At 41.0% G+C, this 21,346-nt stretch overlaps 1 long non-coding RNA gene across 1 annotated transcript; it reads right to left on the reverse strand.

Annotated features, from left to right (window-relative positions):
* Positions 1-10,305: 10,305 nt before the first annotated feature.
* Positions 10,306-20,246, reverse strand: LOC140626010 (uncharacterized). Its single transcript, XR_012025251.1, has 3 exons — positions 19,998-20,246; positions 12,849-12,940; positions 10,306-10,494 (listed from the first exon to the last, which is right to left on the reverse strand). It is a non-coding gene; the product is annotated as an uncharacterized lncRNA (long non-coding RNA).
* Between the last annotated feature and the right edge of the window lie 1,100 nt (positions 20,247-21,346).

Below are 21,346 nucleotides of genomic sequence, written 5' to 3' on the forward strand. Positions count from 1 at the left end.
TAATCCTAGTCTCTGTCCATTTCCGGAGTCTCACTTACCCAGATAAGCATTTCCAGAGGCAGTTCTGTCTGTGAGGAATTATTATTAAATCTTTTTTTAAAGTGGAAAATTTTGAAAATTTTTATTTTATAGTTTATTGATGTATCCATCTATCTTATTTATTGGTTCATGAGAGCAAAAGGAGAAACTTTCAACAACTATAAAGCACTGATGGTTCCTTCAATTTTTCTCCCAACTCTCCCTACTCCCTACCAAATACCACAGCACCCCTTTTCTGTGAAACCTTTTACTCCTTAGAAGCCAGTAAGTCTACCCGTTCCTGAATGGCTAAGCCTGGGGAGAGAAACTAGAGACCAACTCCCAAGTGAAGAAACCTATGCCAGGTGGAGGAGACACCATGAGTTTCATTCATACTGACCTCAATGGAGGTGGCTGTGCAGGGCCTGGTTGTGTTTCCCAGACACTACATTCCTGAAGATGTTGTGAGGATTAATGAAATGATGGTTATGAAGCACTCAGAATGGCAGCTGGTGCCTTAAGTGCTCAATAGCTGTTAACCCTTGTTCTCAGGTGACTGAAGCGGGTGTACATAAGCTTTGTTATAAATCTATGTCATCCACAAACTTGATGGTTGTAAGATTCCATTTTCCTCTCACTCCCTAAGATTATCAGTATCTTGGTATAGATTTTCCAAAAAATGTCTTCTTTTTAAACCATGAAAATTCCTTATGTTCAAGACGGAAGAAATATACAGTAGAAGATTACTTGATCCAGAATGTCTGAGACCTAATTTCCATGTGTGCATATAGGTAGCCAATATTTTTGAGAATCTTCTAGGTACCAGGAACTATTCCAGGGACCAGGCATGCAGGGAACAAAGACATCCAAAGTCGCTGCTTTCATGGAGGTTACATTCTGGTAGGAATAGGCTGGCAATAAACACATAAATATATCTAGGCTGAAAAGAAAAATAAAGCAGCAAAGTAGAATGACAAGATTGCTTAGAATGTTCTTTATATAATATACACATATCATTTGAATCTACCAAAGAGTATATTAAAAGTGTATTAAATGTATTAATTCATGTATTACAAATCTGTCATCATTTTGCATCCATCCATCGAACACTTCTGGGTTTGCCTTAAAACAAAAACACCATGTTAAAAAGAAAATCTAAAGTATTAAGTGATGGAAAATAAAATAGTATTTAGTGATGGAAACAAAATTAATATATGTCATTTTTCAATTCTTTTCAGGAAAATTGGGATACTTTCTTTTGTTTTATTTTTTATTTTTTTATAAATGTATTTTTTATTGGTGTTCAATTTACCAACATATAGAATAACTCCCAGTGCTCATCCCGTCAAGTGCCCACCTCAGTGCCCGTCACCCAGTCACCCCCACCCCCGCCCACCTCCCCTTCCACCACCCCTAGTTCGTTTCCCAAAGTTAGGAGTCTTTCAGAAAATTGGGATACTTGATTCACACTCAGTTCTTTAGAAATGTCCTAAAGAAACAAAAATCATGCAATAATGAAAAATATATAAAATCTTTCCTCACCGAGAAATCCTTACTGATTGCACATAAAGGAACGGCAAATTCACTTATTCTCCAAAAGTGTTGTTATGGCATTCATAGATGAGGCAATAGCTCTTTCACAAAAAAAAGATGATCCATATCATTGGTTGACCTTTGTTATGCTTTTCTTTCCAAATTTCTCTCTCAAACTCTTTATTTGATGAGTCTGCTGTGCAATAGTCAGTGACCATTTTTCTCTGAGATCTGTGAGCTTTTCATAAGATTAAATGGCCTATAGTACAACCATGGTTTTTTGGTTTTGGATTTTGTTTGTTTGCTTCTCAGGATTTTTTTTAGAGAAGGAGAGAGAGTGTGTGTGATGGGAGGGGGCGGTTAGAGGGAGGAGGAGAGAGAGAATCTCAAGCAGGCTCCATGTCCAGTGTAGAGCCTGATGCAAGGCTCAATCCCATAACCTGAGATCATGACCTAATCTGAAATCAAGAGTCCACACCCACCTGACTGAGCCATCCAGGCACCCCTTGGTATTGGTATTTTAAAAAAAAAAGTTGGGGGGGGGCACCTGAGTGGCTCAGTGGTTGAGCATCTGCCTTTGTTTATATATACTTTTATTGGATTTTGATTTGCCAACATATACTATAATGCCCAGTGCTCATCCTGTCAAGTGCCCCCCTCAATGCCCGTTCCCCAGTCACCCCATCCCCCTGCCCACCTCTCCTTCCACTACTTTAGCTCATGTCGTAATCCCAAGGTCCTCGGATCAAGTCCTACATCGGGCTCCCTGCAGGGAGCCTGTTTCTCCCTCTGCCTATGTCTCCGTCTCTCTTTGTGTCTCTCATGAATAAATAAAATCTTTTAAAAAATGAATGATAGCTTTAAAATTGCCATCGTTTGGAATTTTCTGTGCTTAAGATGTATGTAAGCAATCAGCTATAGTATTTTTATTGTTTTATGATTAACAAAGCTCTCTCCCATACTTTAACTCATTTGATCTCACAGAAACCCTGTGAAAAGATGAGGGTTGGAATTGCTAACTGGTCTCCAAAACCATTTCTCTTCATCCCTGAACACACCTCTAGACTACATTTCCCAGCATCCTTGACACTCAGATGTGGCCACTGACTGAGCTACTTCCTGGTCCTAAGAACTTCATGTAGGAGTTCCTCCACATTGTTTCCCTTCCACAGCAAACATGTGGAAATGGAGAGGCCAGAAGATGGAGCTTGGGTCTCTAAGTTTCCACATAGAGTGGAGTTACCTGAGGGTTAGGAAAACCCATTGGGGAAATAAAATGTCTATTTCATTATACCACAGAGATATGGGGTTTTTCTGTTAGAGTACCTAGGATTACCTAATGCATATTTCTTCAGTGTTTTATTATTAACATAAAGGCTTCATACAAGTCATCTCATGTGAGAAAGCTGGGAGCAAGTATTATTTTTGTTATCCTCCTTTTCATAACGGCAAACTAAGGCTCAGAGAGGCTCTATAATATACCCAAGGTCACAGAGCTATTATGAAGTGGAACCAAGTATCTAATTTATGTAAGATAACTTGTATTGGAAAGACCAACCAGACCAACCCCACGGTCTTTCTAATACACGATGATAATGTCACAAGATTTTAGCAATCATCTAGGTCATTCTGTAGATGCCATATTGAGGGAGATCCTTTATCAGCTTACATACTTCTGGGTCTGAATTGAAGAGTTAAGTATAGTGTGCAGTCTATACTTACTTACTGCCCCAGGGCTGCACAGAGTGTTATCCCATGGGTCTTTGGTAAGATGCCATCTACCTTCTGGCTAGACAATTTCCTGAACTTTATTTTTCCAAAATCCAATAGAAAATCAAATCAACCCTTTCATTCTCCCCCACGTTAAAAGCAAGTGTTTGCATCCTTTCAATAATCATTAAATAAATATTTCGTGACCACTAGGTAAAAAGCACTGTGTACAATGCTGCGAGGAATTTAAAAATAAATGAACAGAACATAGTGGCAAAGAGGGAAGACTCTGTAATAAGGGCCTGAATTTAAATTCTGGTTCCAATACTTACTAACTGTGTGACCTTAGACAAAGTCACCTAACTTCTCTGTTCCTATGTGTCCTGAGCTGTGGAATGGGATAATCAGACCTCCTCATGAAGATGTTGGGAGGATTAATAAAACAATGCATATAAAGCATTTGCAATGGCACCCAGCACAAGTAAGTGCTCGATTTTAAAGAAGATTTCTTTATTTATTTGAGAGAGAGAGAGAGCGTGAGAGAGTACAAGTTGGGGGAAGGGCAGAGGGAGGAGACAAGTAGACTCCCTGTTGAACTGGGAGCTGGACACAGTGTCCTGAGATCACGACCTGAGCCAAAGTCAAGAGCTGGACACTTACCCCATTGATCTACACAGGCACCCCACCAAGTAAGTATTCAATAGCCGTTAACTGTTAGTCTCAGATAAATGAAATAGATATACCTAAGCCTTGGCAATGAGCAATTATTATATCAATGCTGTCCACAAACTTAGAGATTGCATTTTGCTCTTACTGTTTAAATTACCAATATCTGAAACCATAAAAATCTCTTCCTGTGATATACTAGTGATTTTCCACTCTCAAATCTTTTCTGTAATCAGGCTTTAAAGAAAGGAAACCACACACACACACATTTTTTTTTTCGGTGCCTGGCATTACACTAAGCACTTTACCCCTGGGTTTCTGTTTTGTCATGTTTTTAATCCACTCAACAACTCAATTTCCTATTTGTAGATGAAATCCTCTAGACTTCAAAGAAGATAGATAGCATCCTGGTATCAGACCTGGGATTCAAAACTCAATCTGCCCAGCTCCAAAGCCTGAGTTCCTAACCCTTATAGGAATCTCCTCACTGACCAGCTCTGTGATTCTACACTGGTCTGATTAAAGAATTTCATAACCTTCTAAGAATACAGTCAAGAAAGAAAAGATATCATTGTTTTAACCTGCCTCTGAATCTCAGAAATGACGGGCCTTGATATTAATAAGGCAGCTTCTCTCCTAAATGCAGAGGTCCCTTGAAAAGGGTATTTTAATCATGGGTGTCATATTTTATGATAGTGTCTGTTTGTATTTAGTACACTTGTTATCCTTGATGTTTTTGCCCTGAGGACATCCAACTGAACAAAATTGCATACATCGTTGTGGATTACCCTTTCTGCATCCATAAGTTATCCGCCCTTTTAAAATAATTTGCACTAAAACACCAAGTGTTTTTTCTAATGGGAATAGACAGCTAGTGTTTTTTGATGCAAATGACTTCTCCTCACTTCCCCCCCAGCCCACAGCGAAATCTGAAGCATCAACAGAGGGCTCTGTGCTTCCAGAAGCAATGTAAGCACAGCAGTTGGGAGCTGCGATGTGTCTTAAAAATCCCCGCTTGATGTTAGCAAAAGCTAAATGAGACATTGGAAAAAGATTCGGTGTGATGAGCAGTGATGTTTTAAGGGCACTGATTATAATATTCACCTTTCTTCTTTTTTTTTTTAAAGATTTTATTTATTTATTCATGAGAGACACAGAGAGAGAGAGAGAGGCAGAGATATAGGCAGAGGGAGAGGCAGGCTCCCCGCAAAGAGCCATATGCAGGATTCGATCCTGGACCCCCAGTATCATGTGCTGAGCCAAAGGCAGATGCTCAATTGCTGAGCCACTCAAGGTGTCCCTCACCTTTCTTCTTTTTAAGAAACCAGCTACCACTAAGGTAGTTTTGTGTTTGTGGGTGAAGATTAAAGTGTTAAATAAAATCATAAGCATAATCCATTGTATCACGGTATTCCATTTTCTCCTGGAGGTAATATGTTGGGCTGCTTCTTCTTCTTTCTTCTTCTTCTTCTTCTTCTTCTTCTTCTTCTTCTTCTTCTTCTTCTTCTTTACTTTGATAGTATTTCTGAACTCTATCCATGGGAAAAAAAAAAAAAACACCAAGATTCCATTTTAACTTATACTTTATTCCAGCACTTAAATGTACAGTGTTATGAATTCCTAAGTGTGTCTTTATTTAGCTACTTCTACCTGAATAACGAAGCCAAATCTCAGCTCAATACAACAATGGATTTAAATATTTAACCAGAGAAGGGGAGTGAAGCATTGCTCCCAGGAAGAAAAGTTGAGTGTGCTACCTCTTGGCTAAAAATAAATATATTTCTCACTCTAGTCCTTTTTCACTTATAACCGACTTTGGGGAGAAAAAAATGCATAGGAAAAAAGACTATCCTAAGATAAATGAGATGCTTGAGACATGAGCTCTGCAGGCAGAAGGCAAACCACAGAATTACGCGTGGCCTTCATTGTTGTTAGGACCGTAGTTAATAACTACACGTAGTTCTCAGCAGTCACAGCATCAGTGTCACTTCCAGCAAGGTTCTGGCTGGAGCACTGGGGACCCTGGGCTCCCTGCCTGCTTGCCCTTGGACAGCACTGTTCCTCTGCGGTGGGAATGGAGACAATTACCCTGGGAACCCTGACTTGGAGGGCTAGTATGTGAAATTGTTCTCAGACCACTGAATGATCTGCACGCTGGCGCAGCAGGGAGCCCCAGAGCAGCCCTCCATGCACTCCAACTCGTCCTCCTGTCCACTCAAGACCATCTGCATCCTTGTGAATCCTGCAGTGGATTCACACTGCAACCTGTACTTCCAAGTCAGATTGGAAGTGCTCCCCTCAGTCATTCTGGCATCTGCACAATTCTCCTGGGATCCTTGATTCTACACCCTTGTCTCCTTAACCTAGTGTTTCTCAGCGTGTGATGTGCAGATTCCCAAACCCTGCCCGGACCTATTGCATTGCCCCCCAAAGGGTCCTGGGAAAACGCTTTTGCTTGGCACCTTCCTGCCTCCCCCTGGTTCTAATGCATGCTGGAGTTTGAGAACCACTGTGCCAATCAGATGACTCACTTATCTTTCTTCCTCAGACTCCTCCCACTCTTGCTTTTTCTTCTTCTGCATCTCTCTTCTGAGAGCTCGCCAGAATTCCCAAAAAGAATACAGCGAAGACTCTGTGGTCCTCTCCTAAAAGCCTTCTTTCTGCTCAGTGTCAGGCCCTAAACTCTCTCATGAGGAGACTCAAGGGCATTTTAAATTCCACCCTTTTCCTCTCTCTCACTATAAAAGCAAATGTTTGCATCCTTTAAATAATCACTCTTGTGTCTCCCTGGCCTCTCTTCAATCCCTTTGGGTGTGGTGATGATCAGAGTACAGACCCAGGCTTTCTCTCTGCCTTCAGGAGGCAGGGGATCTGGGATCAGCCAACACAGCTTCCTACCAGGAGACTGCTGCCAGCCCCTCCCCATCCCACACCACCACCACCACCGGAGAGCCTCAGCCCTTTCTCTGGGTCATTCCAGGGTGTATTCCCGATAGAAGGAATGGGATTTGTGTTCAGACCAGCCAATGAGAACATCAAGTGTGTGATCATGCCCATCTGATATCAGCCCCCACGTGTGGTCCTGTCTACAGCTACACAGGGATTACAGACAGTGTAAGATGGTTCCACTGTCATGCTCTTCTGAACCCAGAGAGAGCCAGTGTGGATTGGACAGATGCCTTCTCTGTACTGAGTCCCCAGGGAGAGTTCTTTCTGTAGGTCATGAGGAGGGAAGATTGAGCTGGCTGGCTGGATCTTCTCAAAACCTTCCAGAGCCCCTTGGGTGAAAGGAGCATTATAAGTTCAAAGGATGGCCATCAACTTATTTAAAGAAAAAAAAAACCTTTCATCCTACACACGAGTTATAAATATTGAAAGCGGGATTGTTCCCACTTTTCTCTTTGTTCCCAGAGCAAAGACTCCATTGGAGTCAGAGGAAAGAACCTTCCGCATTTTGGCACAGAGGGAAGCCCTTGGTGCATTCCATTTTGTTTCTGGAATTGTGATATCCACTACCCCAGAGAGAGAGATTTTTTTTCCTTTATGGAATAGAATCCTTACTATTTTTCATACCAGTCCCGTGAGATAAAAAAAAAAAAAAAAGAAGAAGACTGACAAAAAACATTGAGGGTCTGAAATTTGACCTCACATTCTATTTGGGACAAGATGAATTATGTAGGAGAGATTTTACAGTGCTGTCTCTGACCCAAATAGTAAACGAATATCCTCCTTTCTTGCTCCCACTGCTTAAGCAAAAAACAGCTGTGCGCAGCATCTGGAAGAGTGGTTCCAACCTTGTTTCATCCTATTTGATTCCCACTGGCTTTTATGTTTTCCATAAATGATTGAAGAAAAGTTCTCAGTTGGAAATAGCAATAAAATCTTCCATAAATTCTTGGTTAGCACCAGCTTCAGGCAGCTCATTGGATTCTCACTCTGCATAGTCCCGGGGTCTGTGAAGGCTGGCTGGCCAGGATGAAAAGAGGGCCTGGATCCTGCCAAAGAGAAAGCCCCATGGCCAGCGTCTTCTCCTGGGCTCCTTTGGCAACCACAAAATACGCAGTTTCTCTTTCCAGCCACAGTACATTCCTTATGGCCTCTGTACATTCCTCTTTGTCTCAGAACTCGAACTTCTCCACCGATTGGATGAGGGTATCCACCTCTGAACCCTTAGGACAGTGCCAAGCCCGCAGTACACATTTATTATTATTATTATTATTATTATTATTAGCCATTCACTTAATATATAATAATGAAAACTATGCACATTTATTGACTGTGATAGGCATTCCACCTATTTGTGTTATTTAGTGTTTAAGACAGCCCTCTGATGTACATATTTTGACTTCATTTTATAAGAAAAAACGTAAAAGATTTGCAAATTTAAGCAATGGACCAGGGACTCTCTCATAAAGGGGGAAGCAGGGGCTGTGCTCACCAGAACTTGTGCTCTTTCCAACATTCAACATAATCCAGTGGCAAGAGCTTTCTGGATGCTGGGGATTCAAGAGAGATGAGACAGAGAAAATTCAAATCTCAGACTGTGCATGCCACTTGCCATGACTTCCTCCTCAAGTGGTTGGTGATAAGGTTGTGGGAAGAATATGATCGGAGAGCCACACCCCACTACCTGTCGCCACCATCACCCCCCACCCCCACCCCTGAGGACAGTCTCCGGGTCCTCCTCATGTGCAAAGTGGCCTGCTCCTTCATGTTCCTGTGGCCATTGGAATCCTCTCCCTGCCTGGGTGTTGTGATGCTCTCGGCTTCATTTCTATCCATTGGTAAAACAAGAGCTCTACCCAGACCAATTGTCTGTCAAATGGGCTTGGAAAATTCATGTTTCTCTTGGACAAGAACCTTCTCAGAAAGCCTGACTGAAGGATTACTGCTCCCGAGAGTTCAGTGTCTGAAAACCGGAGAGAAAGGAAGCCAACAGACAACAAGCATTAACAAAAACTGTGAGAAAACCAACCCAAAGACTGAGCAGCACTTTGCGTCTTCTGATGAGCACCATTGTATCACATCTCCAGGGCCACACTGGGTGATAATTTGACTCCAACTATTAACTATGAAAGGGGACTTTGCAAATTTATAATTTCCAAAGGGCACATCAGCCAATATTCTATAAATTTCTTAACTCCACTTCTTTCAATAAGGGGCTCTTTTTGTTCCCAAATGGGTCATTAGCTTTTTCCCCACTTTGTTTAATTTAACTCATATTATCAACTGCTGCCAAAGGTTGTCCGAATGGATAGAAAACTTTAGACTCTTGCTTTCACACAGTCTTTCACTAGAAGAAATTCCGTCAACTGCAATAGTGTTTAAAGGACTTTAAATTGGTTTCCTGTGATATTCTCCAAAATTGGAATGAATTAAGAGTGTTTTGCATTTCCCACAGGATAGTTGCGACCTCACCACAAAAATTAGTGCCAAATTGCATCCAGTTGAGGCTCCTTTAATAACTCAATGCCACAATCTTACCCGACTCAAACCATAGTTCATCTATCCCAAATGTCTCCTTCCACTCTACCATTGCCTGTTGTTTATTTTTTGGCCAAGAGAAGTTTACCTTCTGTTCTTTAGCAAAAGAGGCCACAGAGTCATGGGTAGACAATTGCACCATCAAAACCGTAAATCCCATACAAGTCTCAGAAAGTAATGGAATGAAATCACTTAGGGACCTCTCCACGAATCCCAAAAATTTCTGAGATGTGTGGAAGGGGAAGGACAAATGTGAAAGTTAGAGCGTTTCCCACATGATAGATTGGGAACTGACCGTTTCTAAATGCTAGCTTCCAGAAAAGGGCAAAATGGGGAAACAGGGCTGAAAGGTTGTGTGTTGGGAAATTGTTTTTATATCAGGATTTCAACAGCCCTTTCAGATGTGCTGTGGCGAACAACAATAGCACATCTCCTATCGTATCGTGAATCCTGGAAGACAAAAACAAAATGTACCAGTTCTGCCTCTCCTGCCTGTACTCCTTTCCCCATCAATTTTCATGGAAATGCCAACAACTAATTTTCCAAGTCTACTGGAATATGGATCACATCTCCTCCTCTCAGTCTAAAGAGCTGGGCCATGGGAAGGGACAAGAAAGAAGCTAGCCTGGGAGGGAGAAAGAAAAGAGCCATGTCCACAAACATGGGTATCATGAGCTCTAGTTGTGGGAGCCAGTGAAAACGTCGTTAGGCCCAAATATAAATATTTTGCACCTTTCTGCCAGGCTCTGTAGTTTATTACAGGAAGCACGGTTTAGAAATTCACAGGCAAATGTTATAAATTTGAGAACATAAGTTGGACCCCTTCCCGTTCCAATAAGCAGTCACAGGTGTGGTTTTCATGAAATTGTATATTTAGGGAGGGAGTGGGAGGGAGGGAAGGGAGAGAATTGCATGTTCTAAGCACACTGTATTTGCATACACATTATGCATGTACCCAACACACACTCGTGCAAAGATGATTAAATATGTTCTGTGTTGGCAGGCTCTTGGCGTGTTTCTTTAAAGCAGGAATAGCAAATAGGTTCCTCTTGCATGCCAAATCCAATCAGGCTGTTTGAAGTGCTATGTCGAGAAGGATTCAGAGGTCATATCTGGGTTCAGTCAACCATTTTTATTTTGTGCCGACTATGTCCCAACACACAACATGCGGTTGCTACATTTTATTACTTTGGTGGCAGCGTGTGTTATACTCCCAGAGAGTTCAATACCACCCATGCCTCCTGCAGTGGTACAACCCAGCTGCCCCAAATTCCAGGCCTTGAGATCTGAGATAGGTCTAGAAAGAATGTAGTGAGCAATTAGCAATATCTGCCGAGAAATCACACCAGCATGAGAGGGCAGGAGTGGGGTGGGGTTGCAGTGCTTGTGTCGTAGATGAGTCATTTCTGCTGAAGAACCATCAAAAATACACTCATCTCTCCATTTTGCCAACTAACATGCTTTGTTCATGTGAACGATCCAGCATTTCGTTCATGTGAACGAAAGCATTTAGAGTTGGGACAGAGCGATGCAGTAGTAACAACAGAATAAAAGAACCATCCTCCATCAATACAATGGGAGCAAGAGCATCATTTTGGTGGTCTTGAATGTTTGCTATCACTTTCATCAAAGACCAGGGCATATGGAAATTCTCTGTACTATGAATTTCATTTTTTTCTTTCTATAGCCAAGTACATGTTCACTTGGATATCCGTTAGCTATTCTTACAGGGTATTCACTGACATCCATTAAAGACTAGTGGGGAAGGAACTCAAGGTGTGTTTGTGGGTCATTCTACTGCCTTTGGCTGAGTCACATCCCTGGAGAGAACAAGGGTCTGTCCTGTCATGGAATTCCAGGTGAGGAACCTCCCAGCCAGCCTGCAGGCTCCAGGTCCTGTCTTCTCTACAATATTTGAGAGATGGTGGTTGAGCCACGACAAAGCAAGTTAAGACCATGCACATTGGAATATTCCATCCTTCTCTCAAACCTTTTATAGGTTCACCTGGGGAGTAAAGCAGGCAATCCCTGTCTAAGAAAGAGAAGGTATGGGGGTTCCCTGGCTGTCTCAGCGGTTTAGTGCCTGCCTTCTGCCCAGGACGTGATCCTGGAGTCCCAGGATCAAGTCCCACATCGGGCATGGAGGAGCCTCCTTCTCCCTCTGCCTGTGTCTCTGCCTCTCTCTCTCTTTCTCTCTCTCTCTCATTCTCTCTCTGGGTCTCTCATTAATAAATAAATAAAATCTTTATTAAAAAAAAGAAAGAGAAGGTTATGAACTAAACTTAATGGCAGGCTTTATCACCTGAGCCCATTAATAACTACAGATACTATAATTTCTTCTGCTTTTTCCTAGACCTACTTAAATGTTGTAGGTGCAAAGAAGCCTAAAAAATTATTAGAAATTCTCTTATTACGCTTTGTTGTATTTTGCATGACTGGGTCAGTTGAGTTGATGCTAGTTAGTCATGCGACAACCATTTGGCTCTGATTTCTGACCTCTGGGGCTGGGTTAGGATAAAAGGAAACATGCTAATGCTTTGAAAATGTACTTGTCAAATGTGCTTTGCCTTTGAAACAGCAGCTCCATTTCTAGCATATTTCCTAAAGAACCAATCAGAGGAGTGCACAGATAGGTAGGTACAAGAATGTTCATCACTGCTGCATTTATAATAGGAGAAAGCAGGAGGCAGAGAGAAGAAAGAGAAAACCACAGACAATCAGCAAGAAGGGGTTGGATAACTAAATCAAGACACATTCAGGTAGCTGGGTATAAAGTCATCTTGTAGAACTGTTTTTCTGATATGTGGAAATGTTTACAGTAGGTTCCTGAAAGGGAAAAAAGTCAGACTACACAAAGATGTGCCTCTGTCTAGGGGCCTGCAAATCATGGACCAAAAGGTGGTCTCTGGATTGGCAGCAGCATCGCCTGGGAGCTTGTTGGAATGCCAAGTCTCAGTGCCCACCCAGACCTCCCAAATCAAACCTGCGTTTGGGCAAGAACTCTAAAGGCTCTGAATGCACATTGCCATTTGCGCTGGTCTACACTACAGCCTGCTGTTCGCCTCTAAGGACATCTCCACAGGCCCATGGCATTGTGAGGAGGGAGAAAGCTCAACATACTGAGTTTTTCGCAAAGTTAAATAAATTTAATTTCTAGCACCGCTGTTTCTTCTGAGATCATAATCTTGCTTTTATGGGGTTAAACTCCTTTCTTGTATCCAGTGGGGGTGGGGATTTGAGGATGGTAGGTTTTGTTTGTTGTTTTGCGGCTGCTTCAGTGGCCTTGGTTGGCAAAATAAACAGGCGGTATGGTAATCCTATGTGTTGTTTTGGAAATGTTACTAGGAAATCTGGGAATCATGATGAATGCTAACATACACTGCTCTCAAGTAAAATAGTATGTGTGGGTGTGTGGTTTAGGGGTGTGTGTAAATTACCTGTAAACCATGGTTCCCTTTGGAACGTGGGACCGTTGACGTTTCCAGTGTTTTCTTGTCTTCGGAGTTGTCCAAGTTTTCAGCATTTGGCACTAAAAAGATAAATGGCGGTTAAAGCTGGAGGAGCCTGCAGAAGGCAGATGTGTGGTCTCCATAGCTTAGAAGTTACAACCCCCGATGCAATGATAATGAACATGGACTGTGGACCCACTCAGCCTGGTTTCCAGGCCCAGTGCCACCTTGGTCAGGTCCAAGGCCAAAAATTTTGTGTCCTCGATTATGTCCTTGAGTCTTCGGTTCTTTCTCTATAAGATGGATGATGGTAGTAATAGAACCTCATTCTAGGGTGGTTGTGAGGCCCAAGTGAATTAGCATCTCTAGTATTTCACCAGGATTGCTGAAACAAACTAGCACCACCTGGGTGGTTTAAAAAACAATACAAATTTAGTCCTTCACACTTCTGAGGGCCAGAAGTCCAAAATCAAGGGGTTGGCTTGGCCCTGCCCCATCTGAAGCTTCTAGAAGAGAATCCATCCTGACCTCCTCCAGTGTCTGGTGGCTCCAGACTTACTCCAATCACTGCCTAGCCTCCACACAGACTTCTCTGCTCTACATGTGTGTTCTTCTTCTGTCTCTTACAAGAATTCCTGTTATTGGATTTAGGGCTCACGTGGGTCATCCAGGAGGATCCATCTTGAGAGCGTCAACTTAGCTACATCTGCAAAGACGCTTTTTCCAGATAAGGTCACATGTACAGGTACTAGGGCTTAAGAAATAGAGATATCTTTCTAGGGAAGTAGGGCACCGTTCACCCCACTACAGCACGTATAATCCAACTTAAAATAGCACACAACACATAATATAGTGTAGTCTTTGTCTCATTTCCATTCTCTGGGAAGCTTTTGTTTTTGTTGTTGTTGTTGTTGTTGTTTTGTTTTGTTTTGTTTTTCTGGGAAGCTTTTGTTACAGAATTTTCTCTATAGTTTCTTGCTTGGATAGAAGCCTCTTGCTTTCCACTTTCCAACCCAATCGAATTATTATTACTAAAGATGTCCATCACAAAAACCATTGTTAATAAGAGGCTGAGCATTTTGGTTCACCATGGTTGCCACTGAAAATAAGAAGAGAGGCTGAGGAAAACAGCGTCAAGTCCTAACAGATAAAAGATTCAGTAAAAGTGAACCCACAGAGCTGTTTTAACCTACAGAATTCCATCTGTCTTTATTTCTCTCAACAGCCATCTTGCATTAGTTTAACAAATCATATTCCCCACAGGGTATGGGGCATGGGCTGACGTTAGGCATGGGACAGTTTGTCTTTCAGGACAGCCTTTCACAAGGGCACCCTTCCAAGGGCCCAGGGGGACAACCACATCTCCCAAGTGGTCGTCCAGACCTGCTGGGAGCCTAGCGCTGGCTCTCCAGACTCTGGGGACAGATCGCTATCCTCACCACTAAATATCTCCCCTCTGCTTCCAAAGGCTGAACGAATAATATTTCCTTGCGTTAGGTCAATGTAAGCAAAGTATTGGGCCTCTGATAGGAGCACAGGTTTTGTTGAATGAGTGAATAAATGAATGAGTGAATGAATATGTTTGTGATTTTGAGAGAGTCAAACTCTAGAATTCAAGGAATAGTTTCATCAGACAAGTCATGTACATTCTTCAAATATATAAGTCCACCTCCCATTCCACACCCCTACCTATGAGGGGTTTCTCTAAATGGGAAACCAGACTGGCCAGAGGGAGCCCCATTTCTGCTACTTGCCATGGTGAGTCCTGCCCTGGGATGCATTGATAGAATCAGCACTAAAGGGAGGATCCTACCATAGGCTTCTTGAGTGTACGTGGGAGGGACCTAATCACCCTCTGGCTGCTGCCCCACTGTGGGTCCTCCTGCTTCCAGGGTAGAAGCCAGCCTCACCTCCTCACGGCATCATACAAGGCAGCCACAAGACAGACTCCTTCCCAAAGCCTACCCAGGCAGCTTCCAACCTCAGAATTGCAAATCCAGGCCACAAGTTGCTTTTCAGAGAGCCCATGTAGACCTTTCTTTATACATATTCAAGGACACATTTGCAGCTCTTCCTGGTTGGCAGGAGAAGCAACATGCTCAAGCTCAATCATCCTTTTTCCAGCAACAATTCAAACCCAGCTCCCTAACACTTAGCCCATAAAATGGTCATCTCCATATGCTCACATAGGGGGTGTGAAGCTGTCATTTGGATATTTCAGACTGAAAATAATTATAGCCTCCTGAAAAATTCAGACGACTAAGGCAGAAGCCTATGTTGCTGTTACCTGGATTAGCAAGAAAATGGGTTCAGTTCTTCCTTCAATCTGCAACCACCAACGGAAAAAGTTTCGAGTGATATCCCTGCTGTTAGTTCTGCCTTTCTCTTGTGGGCTCTGGAGTTAAGCTCGTTCAGCAGTGAAACCATTCCAAAAGCATCCGTAAGTAGATTTTTCCAAATAATTAGAACCAACAGCAATTCCAAGAGTTTCACAACTGCCCCGTGGAATGGGGTGTTTGGCCAATGTTTTTACAACCCATTACCACAGTGGTGTTTTTATTTCAAGGCTACAGGCAGGCTTTGTAAGAATGTGAAAATCAATACAAAAGGTTTGTCGGGGGTGACATGTTTGTTAATGTTTTATTGATTATGCTATTGGTTGTAAATTTTCTAACTTAATAAAGCTCAAGATTTTTTTTTTTTTTTGCAGTAAAAGACAGAGGTTATTTAATTAACTGGAACTTAATGCAAAAGTACTAACATGACACATTGTGACTGCTTCAAAGTGACACCCAATTCATCACTCTCCAAGTGGGCATGATGTTACACACACACACACACACACACACACAGAAGGACATTATGCCACTGAAAGAATTGCACAAGAGAATGTTGATATAAAACGAAATCATCTGGGGATCCCTGGGTGGCACAGCAGTTTGGCGCCTGCCTTTGGCCCAGGGCGCGATCCTGGAAACCCGGGATCGAATCCCACATCAGGCTCCCGGTGCATGGAGCCTGCTTCTCCCTCTGCCTATGTCTCTGCCTCTCTCTCTCTCTCTGTGACTATCATAAATAAAAAAAAAAAGTCTTAAGAAAAAAAAAATGAAATCATCTATACACACACTTAATACTAAAAGAATTTGGCAGGGTATACTTCATAGTAAAAGAAAGGCTAAACAAGCATATAGCTGTTTTCTTTATAAAAGGAAGTTAAGAACAGGATCTGTAAAAGCTAAGCAGAATTACACACGCCCATCATTCAGTCATCATTTGTAGAAAATTCGTGATCACACTCTGTATCGAGACTGAAAACACTGTGACTTAACCTAATGATCTTGTGAAATCACAGTTATTTATTTTATGTATCTAAGAAATCACATACATTCAGTCCAACAATGGTCTATGTTACTCTTTCCCAGGACTGTTAGGTCCATTCTGTATGTACTGTATATTCACGATGCTAAGGTCCTGCCCAAAACTGACTTTATGTTCTTCTCTATCACCTGAGTTCTCATTATCTGCTTAGATCAGTGGCCGAAGTACAACATTGTTAGACTCAAAGCATTTTCCAGTGAACCATGAGTGAAACAAACCTGTCTCTCTTCAAATACAAATCCTTTAGGAAGGGAAACACAGGTCACTTAGTTTTTTTTTTTTTTTTTTTTTTAATTGCCCTCCTTAATCCCCATCACCTACTTCACCCATCCCCCCTACCCACCTCCCCTCTGGTGACCATCAGTTTGTTTTCTTGGTTAAGGGATGTTTCTTGGTTTGCCTCTCTGTCTCCTTTTTTTCCCTTTGCTCGTTTGTTTTGTGTCTTAAATTCCACGGATGAGTGGAATCATATGGTATTTGTCTTTCTCTGACTTATTTTGCTTAGTTAGCATCATACTCTAGCTCCATCCAGGTTGCTGCAAATGGCAAGATTTCATCCTTTTTATGGCTGAATAATATTCTAGTGCTTGTGTGTGTGTGTGTGTGTGTGTGTGTGTGTGTGTGTGTCACATCTTCTTTACCCATTCATCAGTTGATGGATACTCGGGCCGTTTCCATAGTTTGGCTATTGTAGATAATGCTGCTATAAACATCAAGGTGCATATATCCCTTTGAATTAGTCTTCTTTTTGTGGGGAGAAGGGGACAAATACCAGGAGTGAAATTTCTAGATCATAGCATAGTTCTATTTTTAATTTTATGAGGCATCTCCATACTGTTTTCCATAGTGGCTACACTAGTTTGCAGTCCTACCAACAGTTCACCAGGGTTCCTTTTTCTCCACATCCCCACCAACACTTGCTGTTCCTTGTATCCTTTATTTTAGCCATTCTGACAGGTGTGAGGTGATATCTCATTGTAGTTTTGATTTGCATTTCCCTGATGAGCAATATTGAGCATGTTTTCATGTGTCTTTTGGCCATCTGGTCCTCTTTGGAGAAATGTCTATTCATGTTCCATTTTTTAACTGGATTGTTTGGTTTTTAGAAATTGAGTTGCATCAGTTCTTTGCATGTTTTGGATACTAACTCTTTATCAGATACGTCATTGCAAATATCTTCTCCCATTCCATAGGTTATCTTTTAGTTTTGTTAATTGTTTCCTTTGCTGTGCAGAAGCTTCTTATTTTGATGTAGTCCCAATAGTTTATTTTTGCTTTTACTTCCCTTGCCTCAGGAGATGTAGCTAGAAACATTTTGCTACAGCCAACGTCACAGAGATTACTGCCTGTGCTCTCTTCAAGGATTTTCATGACTTCAGGTCTCACATTTAGACCTTAACCCAGTCTGAGATTAATTTTGTGTATGATGAAAGAAAGTGGTCTGGTTTCATTATTTTGCATGTGGCCATCCATTTGTTTTTTGTTTTGTTTGTTTGGCTTTGTTTAAAGAGTGAGTACAAGAGCCGGGAGCAGGAGGAAAAGAAGGAGAGAGAGAATCTTAAGACTCTCCGCTGAGTACAAAGCCTGACTTGAGGCTTGGTATCACCACCCTGAGATCATGACCTGAGCTGAAATCAAGGGTCAAATCAGCCTCTAAACCGACTGAGCCACCCAGGAACCACCACCCCCGTGCCCCCCACCAAACACCATCATTTTTCCCATTGGATATTATTTCCTGTTTTGTAGAAGATTAATTGACCACATAATTGTGGACCTATTTCTGGGTTTTCTATTCTATTCTGTTGATATATGTGTCTATTTTCAGTTCAGTACCATATTGTTTTAATTACTACTGCTTTGTAATATTACTTAAAGTCTGGAATCATGATGCTTCCAGTTTTATTTGTCTTTTTCAAGATTGCTTTGGCTATTCAAGTTCTTGAATACATACTTTTAGGATTGTTTGTTCTATTTCTGTGGAAAATAATATTGGTATTTTGAAAGGGATTGCATTAAATCGTAGATTGCTTTGGGTGGTATAAACATTTTAACAGTTTTTGTTCTTCTAATCCATGAGTGTGGAGTGTTCTTCCATGTCTTTGCATCTTGAATTTATTTCATCAGTGGTTTCTAGTATTCAGAGTACAGGTCTTTCACCTTCCTGGTTAAGTTTGTTCATAGATATTTTATTGTTTTGGTGAAATTGTAAATGGGTTGTTTTCTTAATTTCATTTGCTGCTACTTCATTATTATTGTATAGGAACACAACTGATTTCTATACATTGATTTTGTGTCCTGCAACTTGACTGAATTCATTTATCAGTTCTAGTAGTTTTTTTCCTAGATCTGGATATCTGTTTCCTCTCCCTAATTTCCCTTGTTTACTTTCCCCCACTATAAGCTCTGACACACAATATTATATTTTTTGCAGCATTCCCAGAATTACATCAGGGCATTCCACTGATGTCTGCCACAATGGAACTCTGCTTTCACATGTGCCAAGATGTGACATTGCCTCTAAAGTCATAAAAAGCACAGTGTGGCTGGTAAACATCTATTTCAGTCCTGATTGTTTTCCACACTAATAGCTAAACTGGCATTAATTTTTTTAATCTTCTTCCAAACTCCTTTCCTCAGGAAATGATTTAAATCACTGTTTTGTAGTCACAAAAGCCTCTTGAATCACCATCTCTTTCAAGAAATTGTAAAGATTCTCATGGATCCGCTTCAATTAAGCAATGATTTCCTCAGAAGAAGGGAGAAGGGAAGAATTACTATTCTGAGCACTCATTTCCCCAATTACCGTCAGTGGCTTGTCCCTTTACCTGCCAGGTTAATAACCAGCCTGTTTTATCACCCGCCGTATATATATATAAACCCTCCTTATCTGGTAATTACCTTTCCCCAATCTCTCTGTTTTTTTTTTTTTTTTAATTCTTTTTAACATATCTTTTCAGGCCTTTTCAAACTTTCTAAAGGAATCCTTGTGTGAATGTTTCAAAACCTCCTTACATTTCAAATCTTACATAAGCTCTCCCAAATTCTCAACACTAATTGTCAATTAATAAGAAATTTCACCAAGGCATGAGTTTTTTTCTTTTCCGCTAACTGAAAAGTCTCCCACGGTGGCTTCCTAAAATATTTGGAAAACAATTTTCAAATGGAAATTATTCTATAAATACATAGCCATGAAACCAGATTCTCCTTGGGCTTGACCTGGTCTTGGTTGTGTGTTAACACTTCCTGGAAAGGGTCTTTTCTTTCTCTTTGGATAGCTTTGTGCCCTTTTATGGTAAGTTTAAAAAAAAAAAAACACTAGAATTTTAAAATATACCTCTTAGGGATTCATATGGATGAGATAAAGCCATGTATACACATTTAAAGAACAACATTAGGAACACAAGATTTTAGATGTTCTTTCCTTGGGTAGATACAGAGAGACGTGTTATCCTGGGGATGGTGACACAGAGAAAGTCATGGTCGAGGTCCTAGTTTTACACTGGCTGATGAGTTCACATGTGCTTATTAAGTAAACATGAACAAATGAATGAGAATATACATGGAACCATATTTAAATTGAGCCATAACCAAGATTATAATTAATCCAAATCTGCACAGTTGATGCCATAAAGATAAAGCAAAGAAAAATAAATGCATAGGCAAGATCTTAATTTCTAGCACTAACAAATTACCCTCCAAAATGGCAGTACAACTATACACCCTGCATGGTGTTTTTTCCCTATTTCTCTTTAAGCTTACCGGCACATTATGGAACATGCGATCTCCTAGTTTTGATTTCAGTATTCCTGATGAGGGAAGAGTGGAGCCAATTTTCATATGCTTACTGGTCACTTTTACTTCCTCTTCTGTGACTTGATGTACATATCACCCGCTTTTCTACACTTCAAGAAACTGAGGTTTTATTAACTTAAGCAGACTTCAACTTCCAGTCTTGATAGAATTGCAAATGCAAAACTGTGATACCCCAGAGAAAGGATCCATAAGGTGAGCCCTGAAACATAAATGGTTGGTCAACATCACACACAGATATACTCTGGATACCAGTCGTTTGTCCTGTTTCATGAAGGCAAACGTAGTCCTCTGGTCTCCAGGTTATGTCTTGTAATACAGAAGTTTTCATTTTGATATTGTTAAATTTGTGTATGTTGACTTCTATAGGTCGGTATTCTCAGTCTCCTTCAGAAGGTGCCCCCTATGCAGAGTTATAAACAAAGTCACATATTTCTTCATATAACCTTAAAAATTATGCCTATAGTACATCCTGATTGTATTTTTATAACCAGTGTAAAGTAAGGCGATTACTCTTCATGAAATGAAAGCCAGTACTCATGATACCATTTCTTTAAAAATCTAGAAGAGTGTAATCTGTGGAGGGAACATGCAGTCACGGAATGTGAGAGATACAAAGACCAAAAAAAAAAGAGAGAATACTCTGTTCAATGTCCAGTGTTTCAGGTAAGGAACTAGGGGGGAAGGCCACCCCGTAGGGAAGCAGTAGAATCAGAAATCAAACACAGGCTGCCTGTGGCCCAGCTCAGAGTTCCTGTAGACCATAGTGCCTCTTCTGAAGACATTCCTCCAATATCACTTGAATGTACTTCCTGGATCCCACACTCACTTATTAAACTAGTTAAAAGAACCATTCTAGTTATTCTAGTATGCATCCCTGCACTGAGTGTGCGTGTGCATGTGTGTGCATGCATGCATGTATGTGTGCTCACATACGTGTGAATGCGTATTTGTTTGTCACAAAAACTTTTTGTATTACACTACTTCACTTAAATTTATGTTTATTGAGTTTCAAGCCCCCTAAGTGAAAATGATCACTGCGTTTGATTCAAATAGAATAATTTTCAGTAATTTGTTTGAAATAGAATAAGAACATAATTCCTGGAGACATAAATTTTTTTAACTAATCAAGGTAATCACTCCATTAAATTAAGAAAGAGCAGGGGGTCTTGGTCATACTTGACTGAGGGGAGAACAATAAACCATACATCCACCTCAGCAGCCAGCTTAGTAGATATTGAACAGACAAATGTATAACATGTTTTTGGGGAAAATCCCCTCTAATTCCAGGGCAATCT

The sequence above is a fragment of the Canis lupus genome, chromosome 37 (assembly GCF_048164855.1).
Source record: "Canis lupus baileyi chromosome 37, mCanLup2.hap1, whole genome shotgun sequence".
Classification (NCBI taxonomy): Eukaryota; Metazoa; Chordata; class Mammalia; order Carnivora; family Canidae; genus Canis; species Canis lupus.